Below are 24932 nucleotides of genomic sequence, written 5' to 3'. Positions count from 1 at the left end.
TATATATATGTTAAATTCAAATTACAACAAACGTAAATAAACAAGCGAAGCTTGTTTTTAGAAGCGTTGAGATGTCTTTTAGAAAGTTAAAGAAGTGATTTTAAATTCTCAATCGCAGAATAATGCTAAAAATAGGGATAGTTTATCCTGTTCAGGCTATATATGTATATATTACATATTTATTTTCAAGTACAAAGAAAAGAAGAGAATTAAAAGCAAAACATGCTTAGTGTTTTAATCTATGTATATATATGCTGATACATCCAAACTAGTGTTCTTAACTAAGTTGCTATAGTTAGTTGTTACAGCCCATTCTTCAGGTACGTGTTGTATTTGGTCATGTTCTTGGAATTTAGAAAAATGTGTGTGTGATATTGAAGTGTCTATGTGTGAGAGGGAAGAGGTAGAAGCTACACTTGTCTGTGGAATACTCAGCTGCTTCCAAATCCATTTCATGAGTAGAAGTTCAGTTGATCAATCAACAGTGCTGATCATTGAAACTGTCAAAGAATCCACTATGTATGTATGTACATATGCATACAAAGGAATTCTAGCATGGTCATTCAAATTCTACAAATAGCAGCCAAATCTCCATCAAAGAACATAATGGACAACATAATCCATGATATTCAAAGATAGAATGGTCAGAGCTGCAAAACCTTTTATCATACATCAGTTTGATCAGTGCCAATCTGAGGCCAGATAACAAAAATTAAAGGTGTCTCTACATATTTGATTGATCTGCTAGGCATAAATAGTTCTGCTACCTTCAGCAATGAAAGATACATTGGAGAGTGTACTGATATACAAATAGACAGATAGTCATGGCTGAAAGGCTTTTGTTGTAGATTTGCTCCATCGGGACTGCGCTGATAAACAAATATTTCCAACCAATGATGAATCTGATTCCTCTGCCATTTACTCCTTTGGTTTGATGTATTTCACTATTTACTCTCTTATATACTAAATAATTGCTATACCTATAAAAACTTATGACTCAGTCAAAATGCTATCTTTAAAATAACATGTCACCATTAGTACTTTATTTGCATAAAGGCATACCAAAATATATTTACTGAAATCAACTGAGGCTCTTACATTTGTTGGGTCTTGCAAAATTTGACTCCATGCAATTTGCTCAATGCTATATATATATAAAAAAGAATGAACTAAAATTTTGGGAGATGAATAAAAAATAAAAATAAAAGCCAGCTTTTGTAGTTACAAAGTTTGTTTTGTAGCCTCATGGTTTCAGGTCCCACCTCACTGTGTGACACTGTGGATAAGTAAGTGTCTTCTATAGGTCAGAGCTGACCAATGCTTTAGGAGTGAAATTTACTAGATGGGAACTGACAAGAGAAGTATCCAACTGTAGAAAAATCTGCCTCCTTTATGAATTCCATCTGATCTGTGCAAGCATAGAAAAGTAGACATTGAAATGATGATGGCACCAGTCTTCCCAACTCCTACATCATTGGCCATCCCCCATCACTACATCCACCCTTTCAACCCTACCCAATCCTTACAGACACTGCTTACCTCTCCTCTACCCATTTACCATTTCTCCTACCCCCATACACTCTTGCAAATTCCTATCCACTCCTTGTTTCTCTGTCTCTATTCATTTCTACTTGATGTGCTATCTGGACACGTTATCACTATTATTTATCTCTTCTACTAATGATTCATTCCTTACTCTTAAAGATGAATAGCCATGTAGCTCCCCTACAACAAGAACCTGCTCTGCCCTTTCCCTAGAGTTTTGTAAATTTGTGAGCTGCATGATGACCTATTTTTGGTGGCATGAGAAAAGCTCTCAGTACACTGTAAAGTGGTTGGGATTAGCAAGGGTAACTGGCCATAGAAACCATGCCTAAGCAGATACTGGAGCACAGTGCAGTCCTAGGACCCATTGGGTCCTGTCAGTTATCCAACCCATGCCAGCATGGTGCATGATCTTTAAATGATGATGTGATTATATGTGTGCATGTGTCTCTACATTGACACTGTTTGGTCACTGTGTGCTTGGTTATATCTTTGCTAAACAACAGCACTTTTATGTGAAGGCCAGTGGAATAGAAATACTTCACTTGAAAATTGTTAGAAAGGATCACAAAAGTACATCTACCAAAATTACTGCAGAGCTTAATAACCACCTCGAGAACCCAGTTTTCACAAAAACTGTTTGCCAATAGCTGCACAAAGCCGGACTTCACGGGAGGGCTGCAATCAGAAAACCACAACTTACAAAGCATTTTGAGTGAAGTAAAAACCTACAGAATTGGTCCCTAGGGCAGTGGAAGAATGTCATTTTCTTGGACAAGTCATTCTTTATCTTATTTCCGACCATCGGCCAAGTATACGTGTGGAGACAGCCGAAAGAAGCATTTGGACCAGACTGCTTTCTTCCAACTGTTAAATATGGAAGAGGATCTGTGATGATCTGGGGAGCTATACCTTGGAAACCCGCCAGCCCAATGGTTTCCCTTCATGGCAGAATTAATAGTCAAGACTAAGCATTTTATCTGATCAAATTTATCTTATGGTTGTGGAACTATTTCTGGAGGGAAATGCAATCTTTCAGGATGATAATGCACCAATTCACACAGCTAAAGTTGTTACTGAATGGAACGAGGAACATTCTAGTGAAGTTGAACATCTTATCTGGCCATCACAGTCCCCAGATCTCAATATTATTGAACAGTTATGGTGCATTTTAGAAAAACAAGTAAGGAGTTGATATCCTCCACCATCATCACTACAAGAACTGGAGGCTGTTTTAGCTGAAGAATGGACAAACATTCCTTTGGAAACAATTCAAACTTTGTATGAGTCCATACCTTGTAGAATTCAAGCTGTAATTACTGCCAAAAGCAGTCCTACCTCATATTAAAATAAATTTGTTTGAAATTTTAAGGTGTTTCCATTATTTTGTCCAACCCCTGTAGGTACAAGTTTCTCGCTGCAATTAAGCAACAGCTTGGTATAATTAATGCTCCACTAGATTGTGTTAAGTTCAGATATAGACAATGAAAAACCTTCCTGGTATTTAATTAGTTTATTTTAACAAACTGTATGTTAGAATTACATATTATTTATTTTAACATATTTGAGCAAAGAGTTTGTAGATGCCTCCATACTGAGATGTTGTATAAATTGTTTATCATTAATCCACTCAGTACCAAAGTAGTATTCAGCTAGTTTAATTTGAGAAATAATGCTTGTGTATATGCATTATTATAATTTGAAGTAGAAACAATTATTACACTCAAATTAGAAACATTTATTTTTATTATTATTATTATATCTGACATTCTCAGCTTGTTGCTGGGGGTGTCATTAATGTACCAGCTGTTTACTTCCTGTGTACTAAGGTGGTATGTTCTTTTTGAAGTCATGAGGACTTTGTGGAGACTCCTTGCACTGTCAGGTGTTGCTGTATTCCGGATGTCGTCTCTTTTCATTGTTTGCTCACTGTACCTAGGGCACCAACAATTTGTAGCAGTATTTGTTTCAGCTCTTTATGTTCTGGGTTCAAGTTCTGCCACCATATTGAATCCCCCATTCCACCACCGAGTTAATATGATAGTATTGGCCAAAGCACTGTTCTCTAAATTACTAAGCCTTGGGCATAAATTAGAAACTTTTGTTTTTACTGTTTTACATCAGAGGCTGAGATGATTATGGTGTTGGAGCAAAAAATACAGACCAGTAACTTTTTCTTACACTCAGCCATGATGTAGGGATTAGTCTGTTTTTTGTTAAGTTAGCTAACTTGGAGCAAGGACAAAACTTCTGAACATGGTCAGATGTCCAAGACCTTAATTTTGTAGTCACTTTGCCTCATTACACACAGGTGTGTAATTGATGAAATGTCAAACCATGTAGTTTTCTTTCTCTCCAGTAGATTTATTTCTGGAAGTAGCATTTTTCCTAAAATCATCTTCCACATAATGCCACCTACGTAACCGCCCCTTAACGGGGAAGAAAAAAGTTTCAATTTTTTTTTTTTTTTTTTTTTCAAAGTCATCTTAATTTTGTGCAGCATGTAATTTAAAACAACTGAAATATTTTTTCTCTAGAATTATATTGAAATTTTATATTTGAGTAATTTTTTAAATGCTAAATTATATACCATTAGTTCTACATGTTAATTATATGCAAAATTATTAATTCTGAAAGTCTGTAGTCAGAAACCATATTCAATGAGTATGTGTTTGTTGTACATTAGTAATGAGTCTACCACTTGTATGGGAGCTAGCTCCACCCAGATTTATACACAAGATATGGAAAAGAAAACCTGGTATGTTATACAGTACAAAAACTTGGAGATTTATGTAAATAATGCAATTTAATTTTGAGTTGATCAAAACATTATATGTAAAACTGAATGGAAAGTAGATTCTGTATACATCTTTTGAAGCTGTTATCTGTTTCATTTAAGTAAACAATTTCTCAGTTTGTGTAAGAGTATTTTATCACAACCTGGGCTTGATAGTAAAACATAAATTATTCAATTAGGCTGATTTATATCCTGTTTTCCCCCCAGCTCATTTTTGCACTGTCACTCAAATGCACATTAGCATTACTCATCCAATGAAGCATACTTGCTTCATTTCCTTTTACCTTTCACTCATCCTCCATATTCATTGTTCATGTTTCATTGCCATGCTACATCCGACTTCATACACAGGTGTCATGCATTTTGTCCTTTGCTCAGAGAGAAAAAAATGTTTGTTGCTTACCAAGGTAATATCTCTGAACTGTTTCCACCTTTTTCTTAGCTTACTCTGGTTAGTATATTTTCAGAACATCACCTCCACTAATTACATTACATTACATGAGTAATAAAACTATCAATTACATCAATGGAACCTCCTAAGTATTTGAAAGAATTTATTTCATAAGTCTTTCTCCTGCTATCAACCTACCTATGATATCACAACTTGTACACCTATAGTTTACATTTCACGCACCACATGGAATTCTGACCTGTTCTTTTTTGGCATAACAAAAGTATGGCCATTTCTCGGGTAGTAGAAGTGTCCTGTCTTCTCTCCTGCTAACATTTGTCTTTGCTTACTTTTCTTGAAGCCTTTCATCTTTATGCTTTGATGCACCTCTCACAAGCTATACTTCTACATTTTCTTTTATGCAGCCACCCAGTTATAGTGCTTGGTACCCTACTAGGTATAGAGTTGCTTCTCACTAGAAATAAAGTATTAGAGGTACCCCATCTTGGCGCAAATCCAAATTGTGCCTCTTGGTTCATTCTCTGTTACTTTCATATTATATCTACTGCCATCCATCATGAAACTTACCTCAACTTTTCACTTACACATCACCATGACCAAATAGAGCATTCAATGCCCTCAATATTCATTTACCTGTAGCTAGTATGATTAGTACATATTTTAATTAGTTACCTTCTATAATGTTGGTTTGTAGAGAGGAGGATAACTCAGCCCATTCCTCTGTAACATGAAGGGACATATGCAATACCATTTTTAACATTAACACAGTGAATCCTTTGAAAGAACATCATCATCATCGTTTAATGTCCGTTTTCCATGCTGGCATGGGTTGGACAGTTTAACTGGGGTCTGGGAAGCCGGGAGGCTGCACCAGGCTCCTGTCTGATCTGGCACTTGGATGTGTGAGCATCTGTGGAATGGTAATTGGGTTTTTAGGATGGGTTGTTATGGAGAGGGGTTTTAGAGAAATTTTTATTGATTAAATTTGTGATTATGTTATTGTTTAGAATTTATTCTTATATGTAGAATTTTGTAAACAAGTGTGTTTGTGTTTCTCTTTTGTTAGGTAGGTAAAGGATGTGACAGTATTTTTGTTGTTTTTGGTATTATTGGATTTAATTCTTTTGCTTTAACCAAAACTTACCACCTACCTACATTTTTTGTGAAAAAAATGACACACCCAATTACTAAGTATATCTATATATCTAATATATGTGTGTGTGTGTTACTGTCTCCTTCCCTTGACTTTGTGCAATAGATGTAAAAACCGTATGCATGTGGTGGCCTACATTTTTGGTCTTCTGTGAAAGCATGTCTGGTCTTGGAGAAATTTTTACTTTACTTGGAAATAGGTGAGGGTTAGCAACAGGAAAGGTATCTAGCCATACAAAACCCATCTCAACAAATTCTGTCCAACCCTTACAAGTAAGGAAAAGTGTATGCTAAAACGATGATGGTGATGATGCAGCAGATATCAATAAGTGCTTCTCTCTCTCCAGTCAGTCTTAAATCTGAATAAGTTGATTTTACAGATAACTGAGAAAAAAAAAATGACATTCTCTTCTAATAAAAGAGCTGGTCAAGTTCAGAAGCTTTATCTAATTACCTATGTCAAGTTTTACTCAATTCAATCTTAGTGGGGGGAAAAAACAAATACAACACTTGATGATCATCAAAGAATAATACCACTGGAAATGTAATTGAACACAAGATCCTTGTGAACTTTTTTGTTAGAGTCAATAATGTGTTCTGTTGGGAAGAAAAGACACTAATATCTTTAAATGAATATAACAGTTGGTGGATTTCATTTAAGTGATATGTGCAAGAGGCATGGCAGTGTACCAAACTCTATACTAGTGGTTCCCAAACTTTTTGGGGCTGCCACCCCCTTGACACCCAGGCCACATTCCTAGTGCCCCCATCCCAACTAACCATCACAAGCATAGACCACTTTCTGAAGCAAATTCAAAGCAACTGTATTTCACAAATAAAACTTAACCTAACAAACCCATTATTTTGTTGATTTTACATGAATTGCCACCCCATTATCACCACAATCTTTACATGAATCACTACCCCATTATCACCCCACTTTTCTTCAATGCCCCTTTGGAACTTTCTACCACCCCCAAGGGGGCAATACCACCCACTTTGGGAACCACTGCTCTATACCTTGCAGTATTTAGCCAGTTACATTACTTTAATGTTCTGTAGTTTAAATCTGCCGAGTATGATGTTACTTTTCATCTTTCGAGTGTTGATAAAATATGTACCAGTTAACTGACTGGTAAAATTTGTCTTTGTGTTAGTGGGAGAAGTGACAAAATGTATGCTGCATAGATATTTTTCTTGTTCTACTATAAAAGTAGTAAATTCCTTTTATCCACTTCTATGAAATTACTTGTTTTTTTTCATTTCTTGAAAGAAAATTGTTTATTTCCTGTTAGAAATTGACTTGGTCTTATTTTCATCGTAATCAATTCTGTCAAGGATGATACTTTGGGGGTTGTTTTTGGACTCTGCTTTACCTAACATTTATAGTCCTTTCAAACATTGATGTAAAACTAATCATTGTTGTTGCCTAGCAGTTCCATCTTATAAACACAGAAGTTAAGTCTGTTAGTGTATTGATTTCTTTCAATACTATCTTTAAGTGTTTAAGGAAAAACATTTTGTGTCATAATGCATTGAGTTCACTGACTGAAATTATTATTTCAGGCACAGATGTGACTGTGGTTCAGAAGCTTCCTTCCCAACCATGTGGTCTCAGGTTCAGTCCCTCTGTATGGCACCTTGGGCAAGTGTCTTCTATTATAGCCCTGAGGTGACTAAGTTTTGCGAGTGGATCTGATAGGTGAAAGCTGAAAGAAACCTATTGAATATTACTTTGCTTCAAATCAAAGGTTAGCGCCAGGAATTGTATCCAGCCATAAAAAATCTGCCTCAACAAAATCTGTCTGACCCATGCAAGCATGGAAAAGTGGATGTTAAATGATTATGATTATATTCACATACACACACACTTCAGCTTGTATTGTATAGTTACTGACAAAGCTCGAGTAAGACCCATATTTGAGATTTTCATTGTGTACGGTGAGAATTCATAGTTTTATCCTCAGGTAGTTTAAACAAGTTTAACTAACAGTATGATCTAACAAAATCTTAGCTCTTTCAGATCTGTTATTCCATTTCATTATTCTTTTTGTTGAGATTAGGATAGTCAGGCATTCATCAACTTTATCTAATTTTGTTATAGATATAAAAGATTTACCATTATTTCATTTTTACTGCGTATTATATGGAATAGTCTTTAAATGGAAGTATACAATTTACTTCATACTGGTACCATTACTCTGATGAAGAAAAAGGAGCCATTTTCATGGAATTAGAAGAAGACAAGTATTGTTTTGGTAAATTCTAAAGAGCAATTATCTAATTGTCACTTGATAGCTTTATGAATTTTTAACTTTTAGTAGCAGTGCTGCAGTAGTAGTCTTTGTCAAATTTTATCTCGTATATAAGTTGGAAAACAACACAACCACACTAATGTATCAAATCCATGGCTATGAGATAAGTTTCTAATTTAGGCTCAAGGCCAGCAATGTGGGTAAGGAGTTAGTTGATTACTTGATGGGTAGTTTATTGTATTGACTCCAATAGGATGAAAGGCAAAAAAAAAAAAAAAAAAATTTCAGTTAGTAAATAGCGAGAACAAATACCACAAGGCATTATATGTGATGTTCTAATGATTCTTCCCATTCACTTCGCTCCCATGGCTGTAAAATAATAAAGATTTCTTTCGATTTGACACAAATCAGTGTTTTATAGAGATATATATATGCTTTCAGTATTACAAATATATCATCCTTTATGACAGAGATAACGCAATGGTATTTGAACACAATTTTCATTTTTTAGGCAAATACCAGTAATACACTACCTTTTTTTCACATTCCTAGGTAATATGTTCTAAGGATTTTAATTAATGCTATTTGAGATTACTATGCTTGGAAAGAATTTCTAAAGATGGATTTAACAATGTAGTCAAAATTCTTTAATCAATATAAATATTTGTACTATATTTACTTGTACTTACTTATCCACTAGATTTATATTTGATACATTCCTTCCTGAAATCCTATAAATTTTATGTTAATAAGTGTCTTAGCAGCAATGAGTTCCTGTGTCAGTTCAGTAATTCTAGAATTTTCTTCTTTTACTTTTGTTGTGGTTAGAGATAGGAATTTATCCTCTATAAATCACAATTACATCTCGTTTGATTTCTCTCTCTCTCTCTTTCTCTCTCTCTCTCTCTCTCTCTGTGTGTGTGCATGTTTGTATGTGCATGTGTGTGCTTCATTTAGAATGCCAATAAACAATTATATCTAAACATAATTACAGATACACAGTAACCAAATAGAAATGCAGCAGTTGTTATACATTCTAGTGCTACCACCTACTCTTGATTGAGGTTGATTAGCTTCTGAAAGAGCAAACACTTGTTCCAGCTATCTATGCAAACATATGAACTTGCACAGGCATGCAATTTACACTTGTAAAATTCAGTAGCAATTAGTGTGTAAAAATGGTTTTAGAAATAACCTTATTGTTGGAACTATGTAAAATTTTCCTGAAAATTGTTTTTTTATTTTTATTTCATGTTTTACTCCCAAAAATCATTGATTCTCTGGTTGTTTATCTTAGGAAGTAATTTGTTATCTTACATGTATTCTTATCTGTTATCTGTAATGAAAGAGCTATTTGTTATTGTTTTATTTTTCACTCTTGAAGTGCAAACGAAATATTAAGTTTAATACTTATCTTTAAAAAAAAGGGGGGGGGGAAAGGAATTTATTGAAACTTATACAGAAACATAAGTCTAATTTTGTTTTGATTGCCAGTTTGAATCCCTTAATACAAGACATGAACATCACAAGTTCCCATTTGCTTTTCACTTTCTTGCAGCTTAATGTTTTTGTAAGAAATCAATATTTTGATAATTTCATAATGTTTAACTAGATTTTAAAGAATTCACTTTGGTAACATATGAATTGAATTAGCTATTATTGGATATGATTGTTTTGGTTGCATAGGCTTTATGTGATTAGAAAAAGAAAAAAAAAGGTTAGCATTCCTATCTGTTTACTCCCTTATAAATTTTTCACACACAAATACTGTTTGGTCAATGCTTAATATTTGGGCTTCAGTTTTTGAGCTGTATTGTTATAGATCTGAAAAAGTTAGTCTCTTACAAATTACATTTGTTCAGAAACAAAAGTTCAAAGAAAAAAAGGAAAGAAAGAAAAGAAAAAGCTTTTAGTTCTTGCTAGCAATTAGAAAAATCTGGATAGATTCTGCATTCTGTTCATTTGTGTAATTCTAGATTTTCTAGTGATTCAGTGATTGTTGGCTGCTAAAATAAATCTCAGCTTCTTGAATACATTAAACTAACTGATATTGCTATCTCTAATATGATTCAGTAGCAAGTTATAAAACAGTGTTCTGTATTTAAACATTTTGATACCAAACCTCAAGTTTATTGATACAAAACTGCTTGTCTTAAAAGGATTCATATTTAAATTAAAACCTTCCATTGTAATTTTTATCCAAGATCCCTTTGTTTCAGCTGTTTTACAAGCCAGTTTAATAATGAAAAGTTTATTTCTCTAAATCCTTTCAAATTCTTATTAATTTTCAAAATTAATAGAAACACGTAGACAGTGATGATCATGAGATGAAAATGAAATTTATGCTGAGAAAGATAATACAATAAAGAAAGAACAAATTTTAACATCATGGCTAACAGCAATCACATATGAAATGATTTTGAGATTGGATACTGAATCTGACATAGTGAGAGAAGGAGCACTATCCATTGCTCTTTTCAGAGCTTCTATTGCTGTTGGAAAAACTGTTATTCTCAGATCAGAGACCTGTTCTAAATGTTTACAATTAAAAATTCTCATGAGCCAAGTGATAGTGTTAAATTGGGCGTCAGTGTAAATTTGAGAGAATCTCAAGTTGAAAGCATAATCATTACTGTTACTACTTGATGTGAGCAGGGTAAGCAGTGCTCATAGCCTGTTGAGCAGAGGCGTAAACTTCTTTAATTTAACTTGAGGCCAATGTAGTGTAAGGGATTACAAAGAGTGAAAAGAAGGAGCCTATAAATTTAAAAGATATTGATTGACAAAAAACTTACAGAGAGAAACAGGAGGATGGTAGTGAGTTGCAGAGAACAGCATTTTGAGGAAAGAAGCTATTAGAATAAAAGGACTCATGACTAACAGGAAGCTCAACAGAGAAATGATGTGCCTTAGAAGAGAAGAAGGTGACACATGTAAAGGTCTTGGCAGAGTGCTAGAGCAGAAAGTTAGTCAGAACAATGACCATGGAAAAGACACTTATAGAAAAGACAAATTGTAGATAGATTTATTCATAATACTTTGGATCTCATAAAACCCACCAAAATAGCATATAACACAATTATTATTTGTAAAATGATTGATTAGAGGGTGGGTTAGTATTTTAATTTTTTGATAGTGTACAATTCTTTGCACAGAATGAAAAATGTTAGCTTTATTTCAGGTATCTCAAGCATTTTCAATGAATGGAATACCTTAGATTGGGAGAAAAATTTCATAACCTAAAAGATAACCCTTTTGCTATCATATTTCTGTTGAAATGCACTGCCAAGATAATAAAGAATAACTAATTATTAAACTGGAGTCTGGAACACAACATGAAATTTTGATGATAAATTGTAATTTAGATCACTTTAAAACAGGAAGTTTGTATCATAGGACAAAGGTGGTCTCAAGCAGGTTGGTATTGAAAGGGTTGAAAATAACATTGTGTTAGCATAATTCAGTTACTTTTCCTTCCTTAATAGTTTGAAAAATTTAACTTTATCACCTGCTGCTAGTTTCAGAAATAGTCTGAATGTTACATGTAAACCTTAAGTCAGCTTCTAAATTCAGTCTATTTCTAAATCTCATTTTTGTCATTAGATACATTAAAAATGTATATGTAGTTGTAAATTTTGCTTTTCATTGATAATACACTCCAAACTTTCATCACTTCCACTTGCTGGAATTTTTAAGTATAAAATCCATTGCAGTGAATATTTATTCTTCCTTTTCTTCCTTCAAAAGATTGCTTAAGTTTAATACGTCTACAAACAGCTTTTCAACTTAAATTTTGATTGACAGTTAAAAAAAAGTACTAAAATTTTCGAAACACTCAAGAGATCCTTAGCTACATGATCTCCTTAGAGTTTTAGTTTACATTTAAGACTTTGAAAGATGTTATATTGGTACCCTGCATTACATGGTTAAATCTTATTAATGTAAAATCAGAAAGTTATACTGTTTACCCATCCAACACTTCTTTCATTTAGTTGAAAGTTCAAAAGGATGTTCTGATAAAAATAACCCATTTCTACATGCAGTTTGAAAAACCATATGATAAGTAGCACACTTCAGCGCATAGTAATAAAATTACATGCAGAGTTCTTATATTTTCGCATAAACTGAAGATGCTTGTACTTATGGTTTTCATTTTATAAAATTGACCAAATTTACAGCATTGCTTATTGCTAATTTCAAATCTTGCAATCTTCATTGTTAGTGCCCCTGATGAAAAAGATAACAGCAAACGCAATCAGCAAAATGAATTTTTTTCATTCTTGCAACAGAACTAAGAATTTTGCCTACCATAGCTGCAGCTTCATCTATGCAAATAATTGAACAATGTTTCCATGAAATTTCATTTTCTCTCCATAAATGAATTAAATATTGCTTTCTCTGTAGCATGACTTTCCAAAGGTTGGCAAATTAATAAGTCTTTTTCAATGCCATTTTCATAAATAGAGTAAACAAACTCAAGCAAAACTGCTAAACCAACAGCATCTGTTGACTCCTGTCTCATTAACTCAGTTTGACAAAAATTTAACATTTCATGAATATGCCTCGAGACTGCACACACATTAAATTTTCTCTAATTGCTTCTGCTTCACCTGTTTTTGCTAGCCAGTAACCAATGCAATATGAGCCAAAAAATAAAGCCTTCTTTTGATTCAATTCCAAACACATCCTTCATGAATCTCTTCACTGAGATTTAAAAAAAAAAAAAAAAAAAATTTTGTCCCTGAATGTCTCGCTATCTAATTATAGGGCTGATATGTATCACTAATGAAAGTTTAGTTGTTTGAATATTTAATAAAGGTGTGAAACAAGTAGTTCTGTTCACATCGAACTCTATACAGAGGATTGGGATTAAGGTACATTCTACGTATATTTTTCAACTTCTTATTCGTTTTGAAATACGAGGGTAATCCCAAAAATAAGGTCTCCAAAAATACTTGGAAATCATGGAAACATTTATTGTCAATGATGTTTACATCATTTTAAAGTTTAAACATTTATCTATTTTTCTACATAATTGCCATTTCGGTCGATGCATTTTTGTAGGCGCTGGGACAGCTTTTGTATGCCCATGTCATACCAGCTCACCGCTATGTTGTTGAGGAAGTGTTGAACCTCATCTTTTACCTCATCGTTGTTGCTGAAGAACGTTCCAGCCAAAGGTTCTTTCAGCTTAGGGAACAGGTGGTAGTCACTGGGTGTCAAGTCCAGACTATAAGGTGGGTTGCTGTTTATGGTCTTCTGTGAGCATTTGTGGGACCCATCTTGCGCACACCTTCCAATATTGCAACTTCTCACTCAAAACCCTATGAATGGTGCTTCAGGAAACCTCAGGAACCAAAATGTGGAGATCATCCAGAGTGATCCGCCAATTTTCATGCAGGATTTGCTCAACTTCACGACTATCTTGTCATAAATTGATGATCGCCTGCTTCTTTCTTCATCGTGAATTTCAGTATGACCAACTGCAAACTCCCTGCACCACTTGCGGATGTTTTTGACATCCATACACGACTCACCATACACTTCTGTTAATTGGTGATGAATTTCAATTGGTTTAATGCTTTTTGCATTCAAAAACTTAATAACTGTGTGAACTTCACATCTAGTGGTAACATCAATCGAGAGCTCCATCAGATACGACTGCCAAGCCAAGACTGAGTGTAGCAGTGAGGCGCACGCAGGAGCAGGTGCAACAAACACAACAGTGTTGCCAATAGCTGCATGCACTGTTTCCTTGTGTCCCCAGCACTTTGGAGACTTTACCTTTGGGATTACCCTCGTATATTACTGTATATATTAACAAGCTACATACACACACACACAAAATTAGTGTGTGTATATATAAAAGGACACTCAACACGTTTAGTTGAAGTTACATGTATTATTTAAAGCAATTTGATTCAGTTTTATGAGCTTAAAAGTTTCACAGGCCTCTAACAGAAGCTGTTCTCTTTCAGGCTCCTGTCAGAAGCCAGCGAAACTTTAAGTTGCACAGAACTGGATCAAATTGTTCTATATTACATATACACAATTTACAATTGGAGAATTTTCATATAGTCTGGCTTGCACAGAAGCATTTCATTTGTACATTACTATAATTTTAAACAAGAATGATATGTTAATTTTTCATAGGAAATTGAGAAAAACTTAAAACAAAAGTAATCTGATTATATATTGTAGCCCCCCCCCCCCCAACCCCAAAAAAAAAAAAAAAGACATAGCTTTCATATATGTATAAATTTTGGCCTTCAATCAAATCTTGTGTAGTTGCACTTTCATTAATTAGAAAAGCTTATATTTTTATTAAATAAAGAAATACATGTGTCTATGCACCACTTGTCAACTTAAGCAACATTGATTTCAAAATCTCACAATCACATCACAACAATCAATTTGATGTTGTACTGCAAGCACAACAACGACAAACTAAGGTAAACAACAGGAGAGGGAAGTGGAGTAGCAGCAGTGGGAAAAGACAATGTTAGAATAAGTAAAACCTTGGGAAAAGGTTGGAAGTTAATAAAAATGAGATGGGGTGGGTTGAGTAATAGTATTTACCAGCAGAGAGAAAGAACAGAGGGCAAAAGTACCAAGGTGAACATTAGAGAGAATGTTTTTGTAGCAGTAGAATATGGGTAGATGCATGTGTGAATATTATAAGTGTAACTATGTATGAGGTTTTCATGATTTTTCTGTGTGAGTTTGTATAGGTCTTATTTTTTATCAAATTGTGTTGTGTGTATGCACATGTACTGTGAAAAGAGGTGAGTGAGAGGAAGAATGCTACATTGGGTGCTTTAAAAGGAACCAGAAAAGATAGTCTCTTTCACAATAAATGATAATGTATTTGAAGAAACAAGAATGAAAAGTATGTTGGACCAATGAGTACTAAATGTTCAAAATGTGGTGTAATGGAATGGTGAAAGGAAAGAATTTTAAGCCACTGAAAATAGTTCGAAAGTTCAATTGATTTATCATAGTGGACAGTTGGTGTTAGTAGCTTCTCTTGGTCTGTGTAAATGGTATGTATGTACTAACATGCTCTATTTAAACATTTTGTTACCATATTTATATTGAAATATGCTATCTTTGTTTCAATTAATTTTGAAAGTAATGAATTCAGTAAGATAAATCTTAATCATTATTAAACTTTTAATGGGTGGTTTTAATTTTGATCACTTCAAAACTGGAAGTAAGTATCAGAGAACTGAAATTGTCTCAGGTGGGTTGATATCAAAAAGATTAGTTAATCTAGCATGTTGGAGCTAGAAAAATTTACTGTAAATTCTGCATTAAATTTGATTTTCTTGACCCAGTAGTCTTTGTACTAAACAACTTAACATATATATATTTATATTTGGTAACTCCAGTACAGTGTTATTGTCTTTACAAGTTTTGAAATTGAAATGCAAAAGTAAATTCATCATCACCATCATCATCATCTTATGTCCACTTTCCATGCTGATTTGGGTTGTACAAGTTGTTGCAATCCATCTCAGTTTTTAGAGCTACTAGTGTCTTAGACAAGTCATAGGATTATGTTTCATCTGCATGTTCCATTTATAGCAGAGTTTTATATGGGTGGATGCTCTCCCAAGACCAACTACTTTATAAAGTGCTCCGGGTATATTTTATCATAATGCTTGCACTAGTGAGGTTGCCTTGTTGCCTGTAAAAGTAAAAAGTCCTCTATGTGTAGTCTCCATTCATTGGATTCAAATGTGACTTAGAGGGTGAATAAATGAGTAATGACCAAAGGAGTAAGAGAGAGCATGAGTGTGTTGGGGGAGAAATAGCAGCAACAGTAGGCCTGGAAGGGATTAAAGTAAGAGACTGATAGCTATATGTTGGTGTTAGTTAGGAAACTGAATAGAAAGTGTTTCCATAAATTGTTTCAACTCCATAGTTTTATTTTTTGTTAGTTCATGTACTAAATTCTTTTTGTGTGGAGTTCTCTTACTTGGAATTATTGGTGAGTCCATAGACACTAGTAATGGAATTTTGATTTTTTATCAAAATCTCAAAACATGTTTAAAACTGAACATTTTTGCAGTAAATTGTATTTGTTTATTCTGATTAGATCATTGATAAGGATAAACATAAATACAAAGATTGTAACTTTTAAGTTGGTTTCCATTGTTGGCATTGACTGGTTGGTTGGGTCTGAATCACTTCTTATTTGAAGTTACTGCCCTACTGGACAGCTCAATGGACCATGTCTTACCCATGTCTCAGTCTTTGAAATAGTTTCTACTGCTGGTTGCCCTTCCTAACACCACACAATTTACAAAGTATACTGGGTGCATTTTATCTTGGTGCTAGCACTAAAGAGGGTTGTCATTCTCTTAGCAAGACTAAAGAATCTTCTTGAACCTAATCTATCTCTACTCATTTCATCAACCACTTTACAGATTTTTTTTAATAACTGTATCATTACAATTATCTATGTATACCACAGGTTTATTTCCCTAAAATTATCCATGGAACCAGTAATAGCTGATGCAGAACCCAATTTGAGAAACCCTGATCTATTTAACTAGGTATAAATGAATTAGGTATGTAAATGTTTTCATGTTATAAATGTCATAACAGTACCAGCCGTGAAAGATTAATAAAATACTAACACAACTACAGTTCAGTAGATTGTTTGTTTAAAAGGATGATAAAAAGTCATAGAAAGTTCAAGATCAGTAAGCAGAGTTAATCTTTTAGGAAGATGACCAGTAAGAGATCAATAATAATGACACAGACAAAATAGCTCACTGGGATGCTCTGCATGCTATATACCATACAGTTGGCTCTTAGGTGCATAGTGAGCTGAAAAACTTCTGATTGGCTGAGATCATCCAGGCAATTAGTAAACAAAAATTACCTATAGGGGTGTTAAATCTAAAAACGGTAAATAAAATGATTCAAACAAGCAAACAAGATGTTAATTTTTAAACAGTATAGACAATGGAAATTGGAGTGAATCTGGTTAAAGCCAACTGATGAAAGCAATGGACACTAATGAGAGAGTTTATTGTTTTGCTAGCTAAGGCAACTTATCAGTAATAAATTGAAATATAAAATTAATGTATGATTACCTTAATGTTTGTCTACCATGATACTTTCAGGAAAGCAAAAAAAAAAAGAAAAAGAAAAAGAAAAGGAAAAGGATTAGAAATTCCTGTTTCATGTAGAACATATAAATTCTTTTAAGCTTCGCCTTTCTCTAGAGATAATATTTGGTTTGTAAAGACTGTTTTGATGGCATGGTTTACTGATCCTTAAATCAGTTTCAAGTCTAAGAACTGGTGTGTGTGTGTGTATATGTGTTTGAGGCAAGGTACATTACATGAGTAACTAGCTTGGAATAGAGGATCCTATTCATATCCTGTAGTTGGTGGTATAAAAAATGAGGAGGCAAGTGTAAAGTATATTTGATTTCATATATTTGAACATGTTGAACCACCCAACTCACAATAACACAAAAGACTCCATGTAAAAATAACAATAATATTCTTATATCAGTGTCTATAGGCACAAACATAACAACATAGTTTATAAATGTAGTCCTATTGTATGGCTCATTGGGCAAGTTTCTTCTGCTCTTGTCCCAGGACAAACAAATCCTATAACTGAATGTGGTAGACAGAAACTGTAAGAAGATCCTTGTGTGTTTGTTTGCGTCTCCTTGTTTGGCATTTGTTCATTGATTGTAAACAATGTCACTGTTCATGCAAAAACAGTATCATTTGTTAGTAATCTTCTTTGAAAGCATGTCTGCTGTTGAGCTGTTTGTGTTTGAAGGACAATGGAAATGTCATTTTACTTGTAAACAGGTGAGGATTGGCTACAGGACAAACATCTGACTGTAGAAAAATTTGCCTGAAAGAGCTTCATGTGATTCATTCTTGTGTGAAAAAGTAAATATTGAAATGATGATGAGAATGAAGATCAGACTTACCAACATATATTGTAGATCTCAGTCATTTAATTTTAACAGGTTTACACTCTAAAAATATAGGAAATGTGTAAGATGGATTAGTACAAACCTTCCTGCCATAGGCACTGTGTTATTTGCCCCTGAACAAGTTACATGACACTGCCCCATTAATTTTGCTTAAAGGAAGAGTACTCGTTTTGCTCTGTCTGGGAGTAGACAGCAGTAAAAAACAGCATTCAGCTGCCGAGACAATTCTTCCAATAAAAATTTGATGTGTAGATAAATGGCTGTAAAACTTTTTGTGTGCACACACACAAAACATCACTTTCTTAGTCATTAGCACAAGTGAAACTGAGTGACTATGTAATATTTCATTTCATTAAAAAAAAAAAAAAAGTTTTTGTCCAACATAAAATTTCTGTGCAGTTTTCTTTTTAGATTTTTCACTGCAATTTACCACACGGAGAAAAGGTTTTTCATCAAAGCTCAGTTTATATATATAATATATAATATATATATGATATATATATATATATATATAATTTAACCTCTTTTCTTTCCATGCTGGCAAAGCTAATTTTGTGTGTGTGAATGTATGTATGTATATAATTAGCTTTGACTGGACTTCAAGTTTTGCGTAGCTGCTCAAGTTGATTGAATAAGCTATCAGACAAAACTTGAAATCCCAGTCAAAACTGATTTTATGATAAATATATTGAATACCCTACCATCAGTAAATGTTCTGCTACTTCTCGAAATTCCTTTACAGTTACAACCCCAAAACTAATATATTTACATTACACACATGTACAGGGTACAGAAATAGCCAACTGGTTATCAAGTTCATTTCACACTGTGTAGCATCTTGGACAAGTTTTCCACCATAAACTTGTGTCAGCCCAGGTTTTGTGATTGAAATTGGATTACTGGTACAGTTACTCAAAGGGTTAAGCTTACCACATAAACTGTATCTTGCTGATTTAGCATGTGAATTATGTTATGGACATTGTGTTTGTGGAATACTCTGTCACTTACATATTTATACAATGAGCTGGTAGTTTAGTTGAATACCCACTATTGAAACTGAATGAAGGGTCTGGAAACTGATGTTTTTTGTTTGGAGTTTACCATTTCCCAAGGGGCTGGATGGATGAAGATGGAGTTGTAGTGTGGCTCAACCAAACATGAAACAAAATCAGGAAATGTCTAAAGAAGAAACCATGTCGAGAGATCAGACCGTTTCCTTCCACTCAAGACAGAAAAGGTAAAAGAGTGGGTTTAAGTCACAGAATATAGCTCAAACTATGATACAAAATGGTCTCGCATGTTTGCTACAATTTTTGGATGTGGTACTGAATAAGGTATTGAAGGATAAGATACATCAGCTGTGGATGGCATGGATGTTTGCATATCAAAGAGAACTGACTAAAAGTGGTAACCTCAAGAAACCAAGCTTGTCTTTTGTAGCATTTTGAGTAAAGAATGTGCAGGATGATATTCCAGTCTAAATGATTGTTTCTTTAGGACAGGAATATCAAATAGTAAGGTTAGATATGACTGGAGATGAATTTTAGATAGCCAAGAACTGGAAAAAGAGGAAGTACCACCATTATAGGATGCAGACAAAAAGGCTGACACAGCTGGAATATGAGGAACTCTTTGGTATCATTGATGATGAAGAACTTGGCTTTGATGGCTTTTAAGTTGTAATTACCATATTTACTTGAATATAATGTGACTTTGCCATATTTTGTATCTAATTATCAGTTATATACTTTATCCTCTTCTTTATGCTTGAGTTAATACTACCCCCAATTTTTATCTTCATATTTCATTTTAAATTTCTTGCATTTTATACAAGTAAATGTATTTTGCTATTGAGATAATTTCATAATTATGCTTCACCTTAAATCTACTTTGGTACCGAAATTGGATTTCCTTTAATGACTTCTTTATTATTATAATAGTTCATAGTTATGTATTTTGCACATAGCAGCTATTTCATAATCATCTTTGCATTTTCTTTTGTTATTGTATTCTACATGACAGCTCATTTATCTAATTGCACTAATAGCTAACAGTAGATATGTTGCGTAATTTGAAAAGCACCTTGGCCTTTGTCTCATCTCTCATGTAGATTTTGATTATAAAAGTTTTGTACCAGCCTTTCCCCTAATGTGTGTGAGTAAGCAACTTTTACACAAGTAAACATGATATATAGGCTGGTGGGAAAGTTTGTTATTGATTACTGAAACAAAAGAAAACACTTTGCATTGGGTAAATTTATAGTTTGAATAGGTCCATTTGAAATATTTGTTACAAATATTAATTAGTGCCTGTTTTATTTTCTATTTTGACATATTTCCATGCTCTTGATTAACTCAATAAGCAATTTTTTGTTTTCACTTTAACCTCATTTTTCATATATAATTATTCATTTTGAAATTTCCCAAATCAACAACTCAAGCTAGATAAATACAAATATCAGACTTATGTTTTTGTTTTAAGTAAACCATGGAAAAATTCAAATGCTTTCTTATTCACATTGATGAAACTACTCTAAAAGCCAAATAATTTTTACTGCTTTAGAACTATAAAATGGAGCCAGTTTCAGATCTTCATTTCTATTTTGCTTTATATCAAATAGTATTGTTAATGACTACTTTCAGGCTATTTAGCAAGCTTTATTAGGAGTCCCACTGTAACTGATAAATTTCATTGTAGGTTATTCTCGTATTGTTTATGTGTGGTAATATCTGTGAACCTTTTGTTTCAGTAAATGTCATTTGTAATCAAGCACTATTAAGTAAGGAGCTAATAGTTGTACGAGGACTGAATTTATATATGTATTTTGTTGCTAATAATCTGAAGAGTCTTTTCTCCTAAAAAGTCGTTAAGTCCACCATGTGTGTATTGTAGATATCTTAAGTTCTCTAGTTTCTTTCAGTGAAAGCATCATATCTCAATGACCTTTAGTTTTCAAAATACTAAAAGTATGAACAATTGTATCTCCTAAAGTAATTTTGTTAGATATTAGTGAGAGTTACAACTATTAGAAAAACTTACCATATTCTGTGATACACAGCAGTTCTCAACAGTTCATTTCAGTTCACAACTGGACTGTTAGAGGGTTGTTCATTAAGTTTTTGAATTCTAATGCCAGGAGCACAAAGGAGATTAATCATTTTTTTAAAAATGAAGCCACAATGATAATGACAGTGTACACAATTTAATGAGAACACATAAAACAAAAATTCTGAAATTCCCACTCCAGAATTGTTCTATAACATTGTTGATTGTGCTATAAAGAAGAGAAAATAAATGGCATGATTTTTGACAAGGGACAAGTCAACATTTCAATCACAAATTCACAACAGTCAGTATCTTGATAAGTGAACCTATTCTGACGAAACCAAGTAACCAGAGTATCAATATAATAAAGAAGAAGACAAAAATAGCTTTTAAAGAAGCAGTACCCTGGTCAAATTGGTATTTCAAAGGTGAAGGGGAAAAGATGGTGGATTCCTTTGCCAAAAGATCGCAATACCAGAAAGTTGCCTTATTTTCTACAAACAGTTGGTTGCAAGACCTAGAAACCACAGAAAAGTCGTATAACTTAGTATTTTCTACACAATAACATATCTCTTCATTCCCAGTCTGTTCTGGCAGATTCAAATGCAAACATGCTGATTGCTATTGTATTTTTGTCATCGTTCTCTAATGGTGAAATACAACAGTAATCAGCATATTCATATTTCAATCTGCCAGAGGACATTGAGAGTTAGTGGATGCATTATTTTCTGGATTCTTGGTGTTTTGCATGCACCTCGTGAATTATTATTAATGTTTTATATATTTCCTATTTATTGAAATTATTGACTGCCCATACATTGTATTTTTTGATAATGTGCATATAAATTTAATTAGTTGTGTATTACAGGAAAAAATTAAAAAAATCCACACCAACTTTAAAATGTGTTTATCTGAAAGGTGACATTGGAGTTAGACTCATTTAATTTATTAGCAACAGTATGTTAGTAAAATACTTAAGAAGCAATGAGCTATGTATTGCTTTGAGTCAAGTATTCATCATCATCAGTTCATCATCATTTAATGTCCACTCTCCATGCTGGCATGGGTTGGATGGTTTGACATGGAACTGGGTAGTAGGGAGCTGTCCAGACTCTGTCTGTTGTGGCATGGTTTCTACAGATGGATGCCCTTCCTAATGCCAACCACTTAAGTGTTGGGTGCTTTTTATGTGCCACTGGCATGGGTGTGTTAATGCAGCACCAGCACAGGTGCTTTTTAAGTAGCATGGGTACTATTTAAGTGGAACTAGTGTGGGTGCATTTTAAGTGGCACCTACCCTGAAAGGACAAGCCTGTATGTGTAGAAGACAATGATTTTACTTGATGTGTCTTATCAAGTATGGTAAATCACCACATCTCCCAGTCCCTTATTTCCTCAGTGTGGCCCAGCATCCGAAGATCCTTTCTCACCACATTGTCCCACGTCTTTCTGGTACCCTCCACAATTAGAGCTCAGCACTTTATGTCTATAGTAATTCTGGTTATCGAACTGGTGAGATTGTTGAAGCGTGAACTATCCGAAATTCTGTAATGCCCTGTATTATTCCCGCCATTCCCTAGTTACATACATTCACTACTCTCTCTCTCTCTCTCTCTCTCTCTCTCTCTCTCTCTCACATATTTTAATGACTAAGAACTTTATGAGCTCGCTGTGTGGTGCTCAGATTCTTCAGCAGGGGAGAACGTGGTAATAATTACTGTTATTATTACTACTCAGTTATTTCCATCATCTCACCAGCCAGCCGAAAACAAGGCTTTGGAATGATATTTAAACATGGCTAACTCTTGATCAGCAAGGTTCACGACTAAAACAATTGACAGATACTTTACCCTCGTTCTTAGAAGAGTAAATTGTGGTAATTCTGGTTTATCAAACTGGAAATGATTGGGTGTAAATAGGCTTCACTCTTCTAAGAACGAGAGTATGGTATCCGTCACTAGTTGTTTTAGTCGGGAACCTTGCTGGTCAGGAGTCAGCCATGTTTAAATATCATTCCAAAGCCTCGTTTTCGACTGGCTGCCGAGATGATGGAAATAACTGTGAGTAATAATAATAACAGTAATTATTACCACACTGTCCTCATCCATATGCATCACATGACCCAACCAGCACAGTCTTCTCTCTTGCACAACATCTGATGCCTCTTATACAGTTTTCCTCTTAAATCATTTACACTCTATCGTGCATGCACACTGACATTACCCAAACTGTAGACTTGATTATTAAATTTTGTTGTTATGATTTATCTTTAAAAAATTTTAAACTTGTAATTTTAGTATATAACCGTGGCCACCACTTCCATCATTACTAGATTCTATAAATGCACACGCACATATGCACACATACACGGTGCCTCATAATGGTAGGACTGCTGGTCACAAGGCTTTGTATTATACACTTTCCATTATAAACATACTTGTTCCAGTCCAAATTACTTGTGTTTAAATGTATCCTGTCACTATGAGACATTGTGTGTTTGTGTGCGTACGTGCGTAACATACCTATCAGATCAAACCAAATATACAAGCCATTCTTGAGTCTTGATATCTTCAACAAAAGACAAATACAAGGATACATTCTCTCACTCATTCTTTTTCACTCACTCACCCACCCACTCATTCACTGGTGTTTTTTTTTTAAAGTAAATTAAAACAGTAAATAACACAGAAAAATGTCAATATCAAGGTGGCCTAAAATTTCATCAGACAGAAATACAGTAATTACTATTGTGTAGATTTGGTGAAAACTGCTTGTCACAGTAACACACATGCACACACCACTGATATTGCAATGCAGTTTTAACCTGAAAAAATAAATGACTGAGGTTAATTTGCTCAGAGATGTCATCATTATGAAAAACAATTGCTAAGCTTGTGCTATCACAATGGTTTTCAACTTTTAATTGCTCAAGTCTCTCTTTGGCTGAATAGTATTTTACAAACATCTTCTCTTTGTTATTTTAATCAAGCAAAAATTAATTTTGCTCAATGGTTTAGTATCTGTTTTCTTTTCATTTTAGATATTTCTGTGGATTAATGTTACCTACTCCTATGTCAGTTTTTTAATGGAATTTTCTAAAGATGAGGATTTGTGTAATGAAATTATATTTGATCTTGGCACATCATCAGTTATGTTTCTGCTCATCAATGTAATTGCTCATTCTAATCCTGACAAAATTCTTAAATAATTTCTAAGAAAAATCTCAGTTCCTTTAAATACTCAGCACTTCCACAGTCTTCTCCTTTCCCTTGTATTTACCATTCTTTCATGAGCTTCACAGTGCTCACAAGGAAACGTTACCACACAGGTTATGAATTATTGTTAGTACATTTAATGTATCGAAAATCCAGTTTAAAATAATTATGCAGTGAAGAAAAGACAGCATTAGCTTAACAACTAATATTATATTAGTATCTATGGGAAGGTATTCTGCACATTTCCCTCTTATCAGACTTTCTCGGTGAAGCATAAACTTCACTGTTTACCAAAAAGTGATGAGAAAATTACATGAGAAGGTATACAAAATTAAAGCAATATGCTTGGGATAGCATGAGAGATTAAAAAAAAAAAAAAAGCAAGATATTAAAGTAGTATTGTTGTTGGTAATGATAATTAGTGTAGAGGTCTAGTGAATATAATTTATTTGTAAGGAAGGCCATCAAATTATAACTTGCATGGTGAGTGAGGAATCTAGAGTGGATTCTATGTTCAGAACACTCCTTGTTAGAG

General features: G+C 33.8%; 1 protein-coding gene across 7 annotated transcripts in view; it reads left to right on the top strand.

Annotated features, from left to right (window-relative positions):
- Positions 1-24932, top strand: part of LOC106883563 (uncharacterized) — a 106144-nt gene that overhangs the window by 38499 nt on the left and 42713 nt on the right. Inside the window, exon 2 of one of the 7 annotated variants that reach the window (XM_052966893.1) lies at positions 16641-16737. The exons of the other annotated variants lie outside the window; for them this stretch is intronic. The gene's annotated coding sequence lies outside the window, so the exon portion shown is untranslated. The remainder of the gene's footprint in view (positions 1-16640; positions 16738-24932) is intronic. 7 annotated transcript variants of the gene reach the window in all.

Source organism: Octopus bimaculoides, chromosome 4 (genome assembly GCF_001194135.2).
Source record: "Octopus bimaculoides isolate UCB-OBI-ISO-001 chromosome 4, ASM119413v2, whole genome shotgun sequence".
Lineage (NCBI taxonomy): Eukaryota > Metazoa > Mollusca > Cephalopoda > Octopoda > Octopodidae > Octopus > Octopus bimaculoides.
The sequence above is the reverse complement of the archived record's forward strand: the minus strand, read 5'-3'. Positions and strand labels throughout refer to the sequence as shown.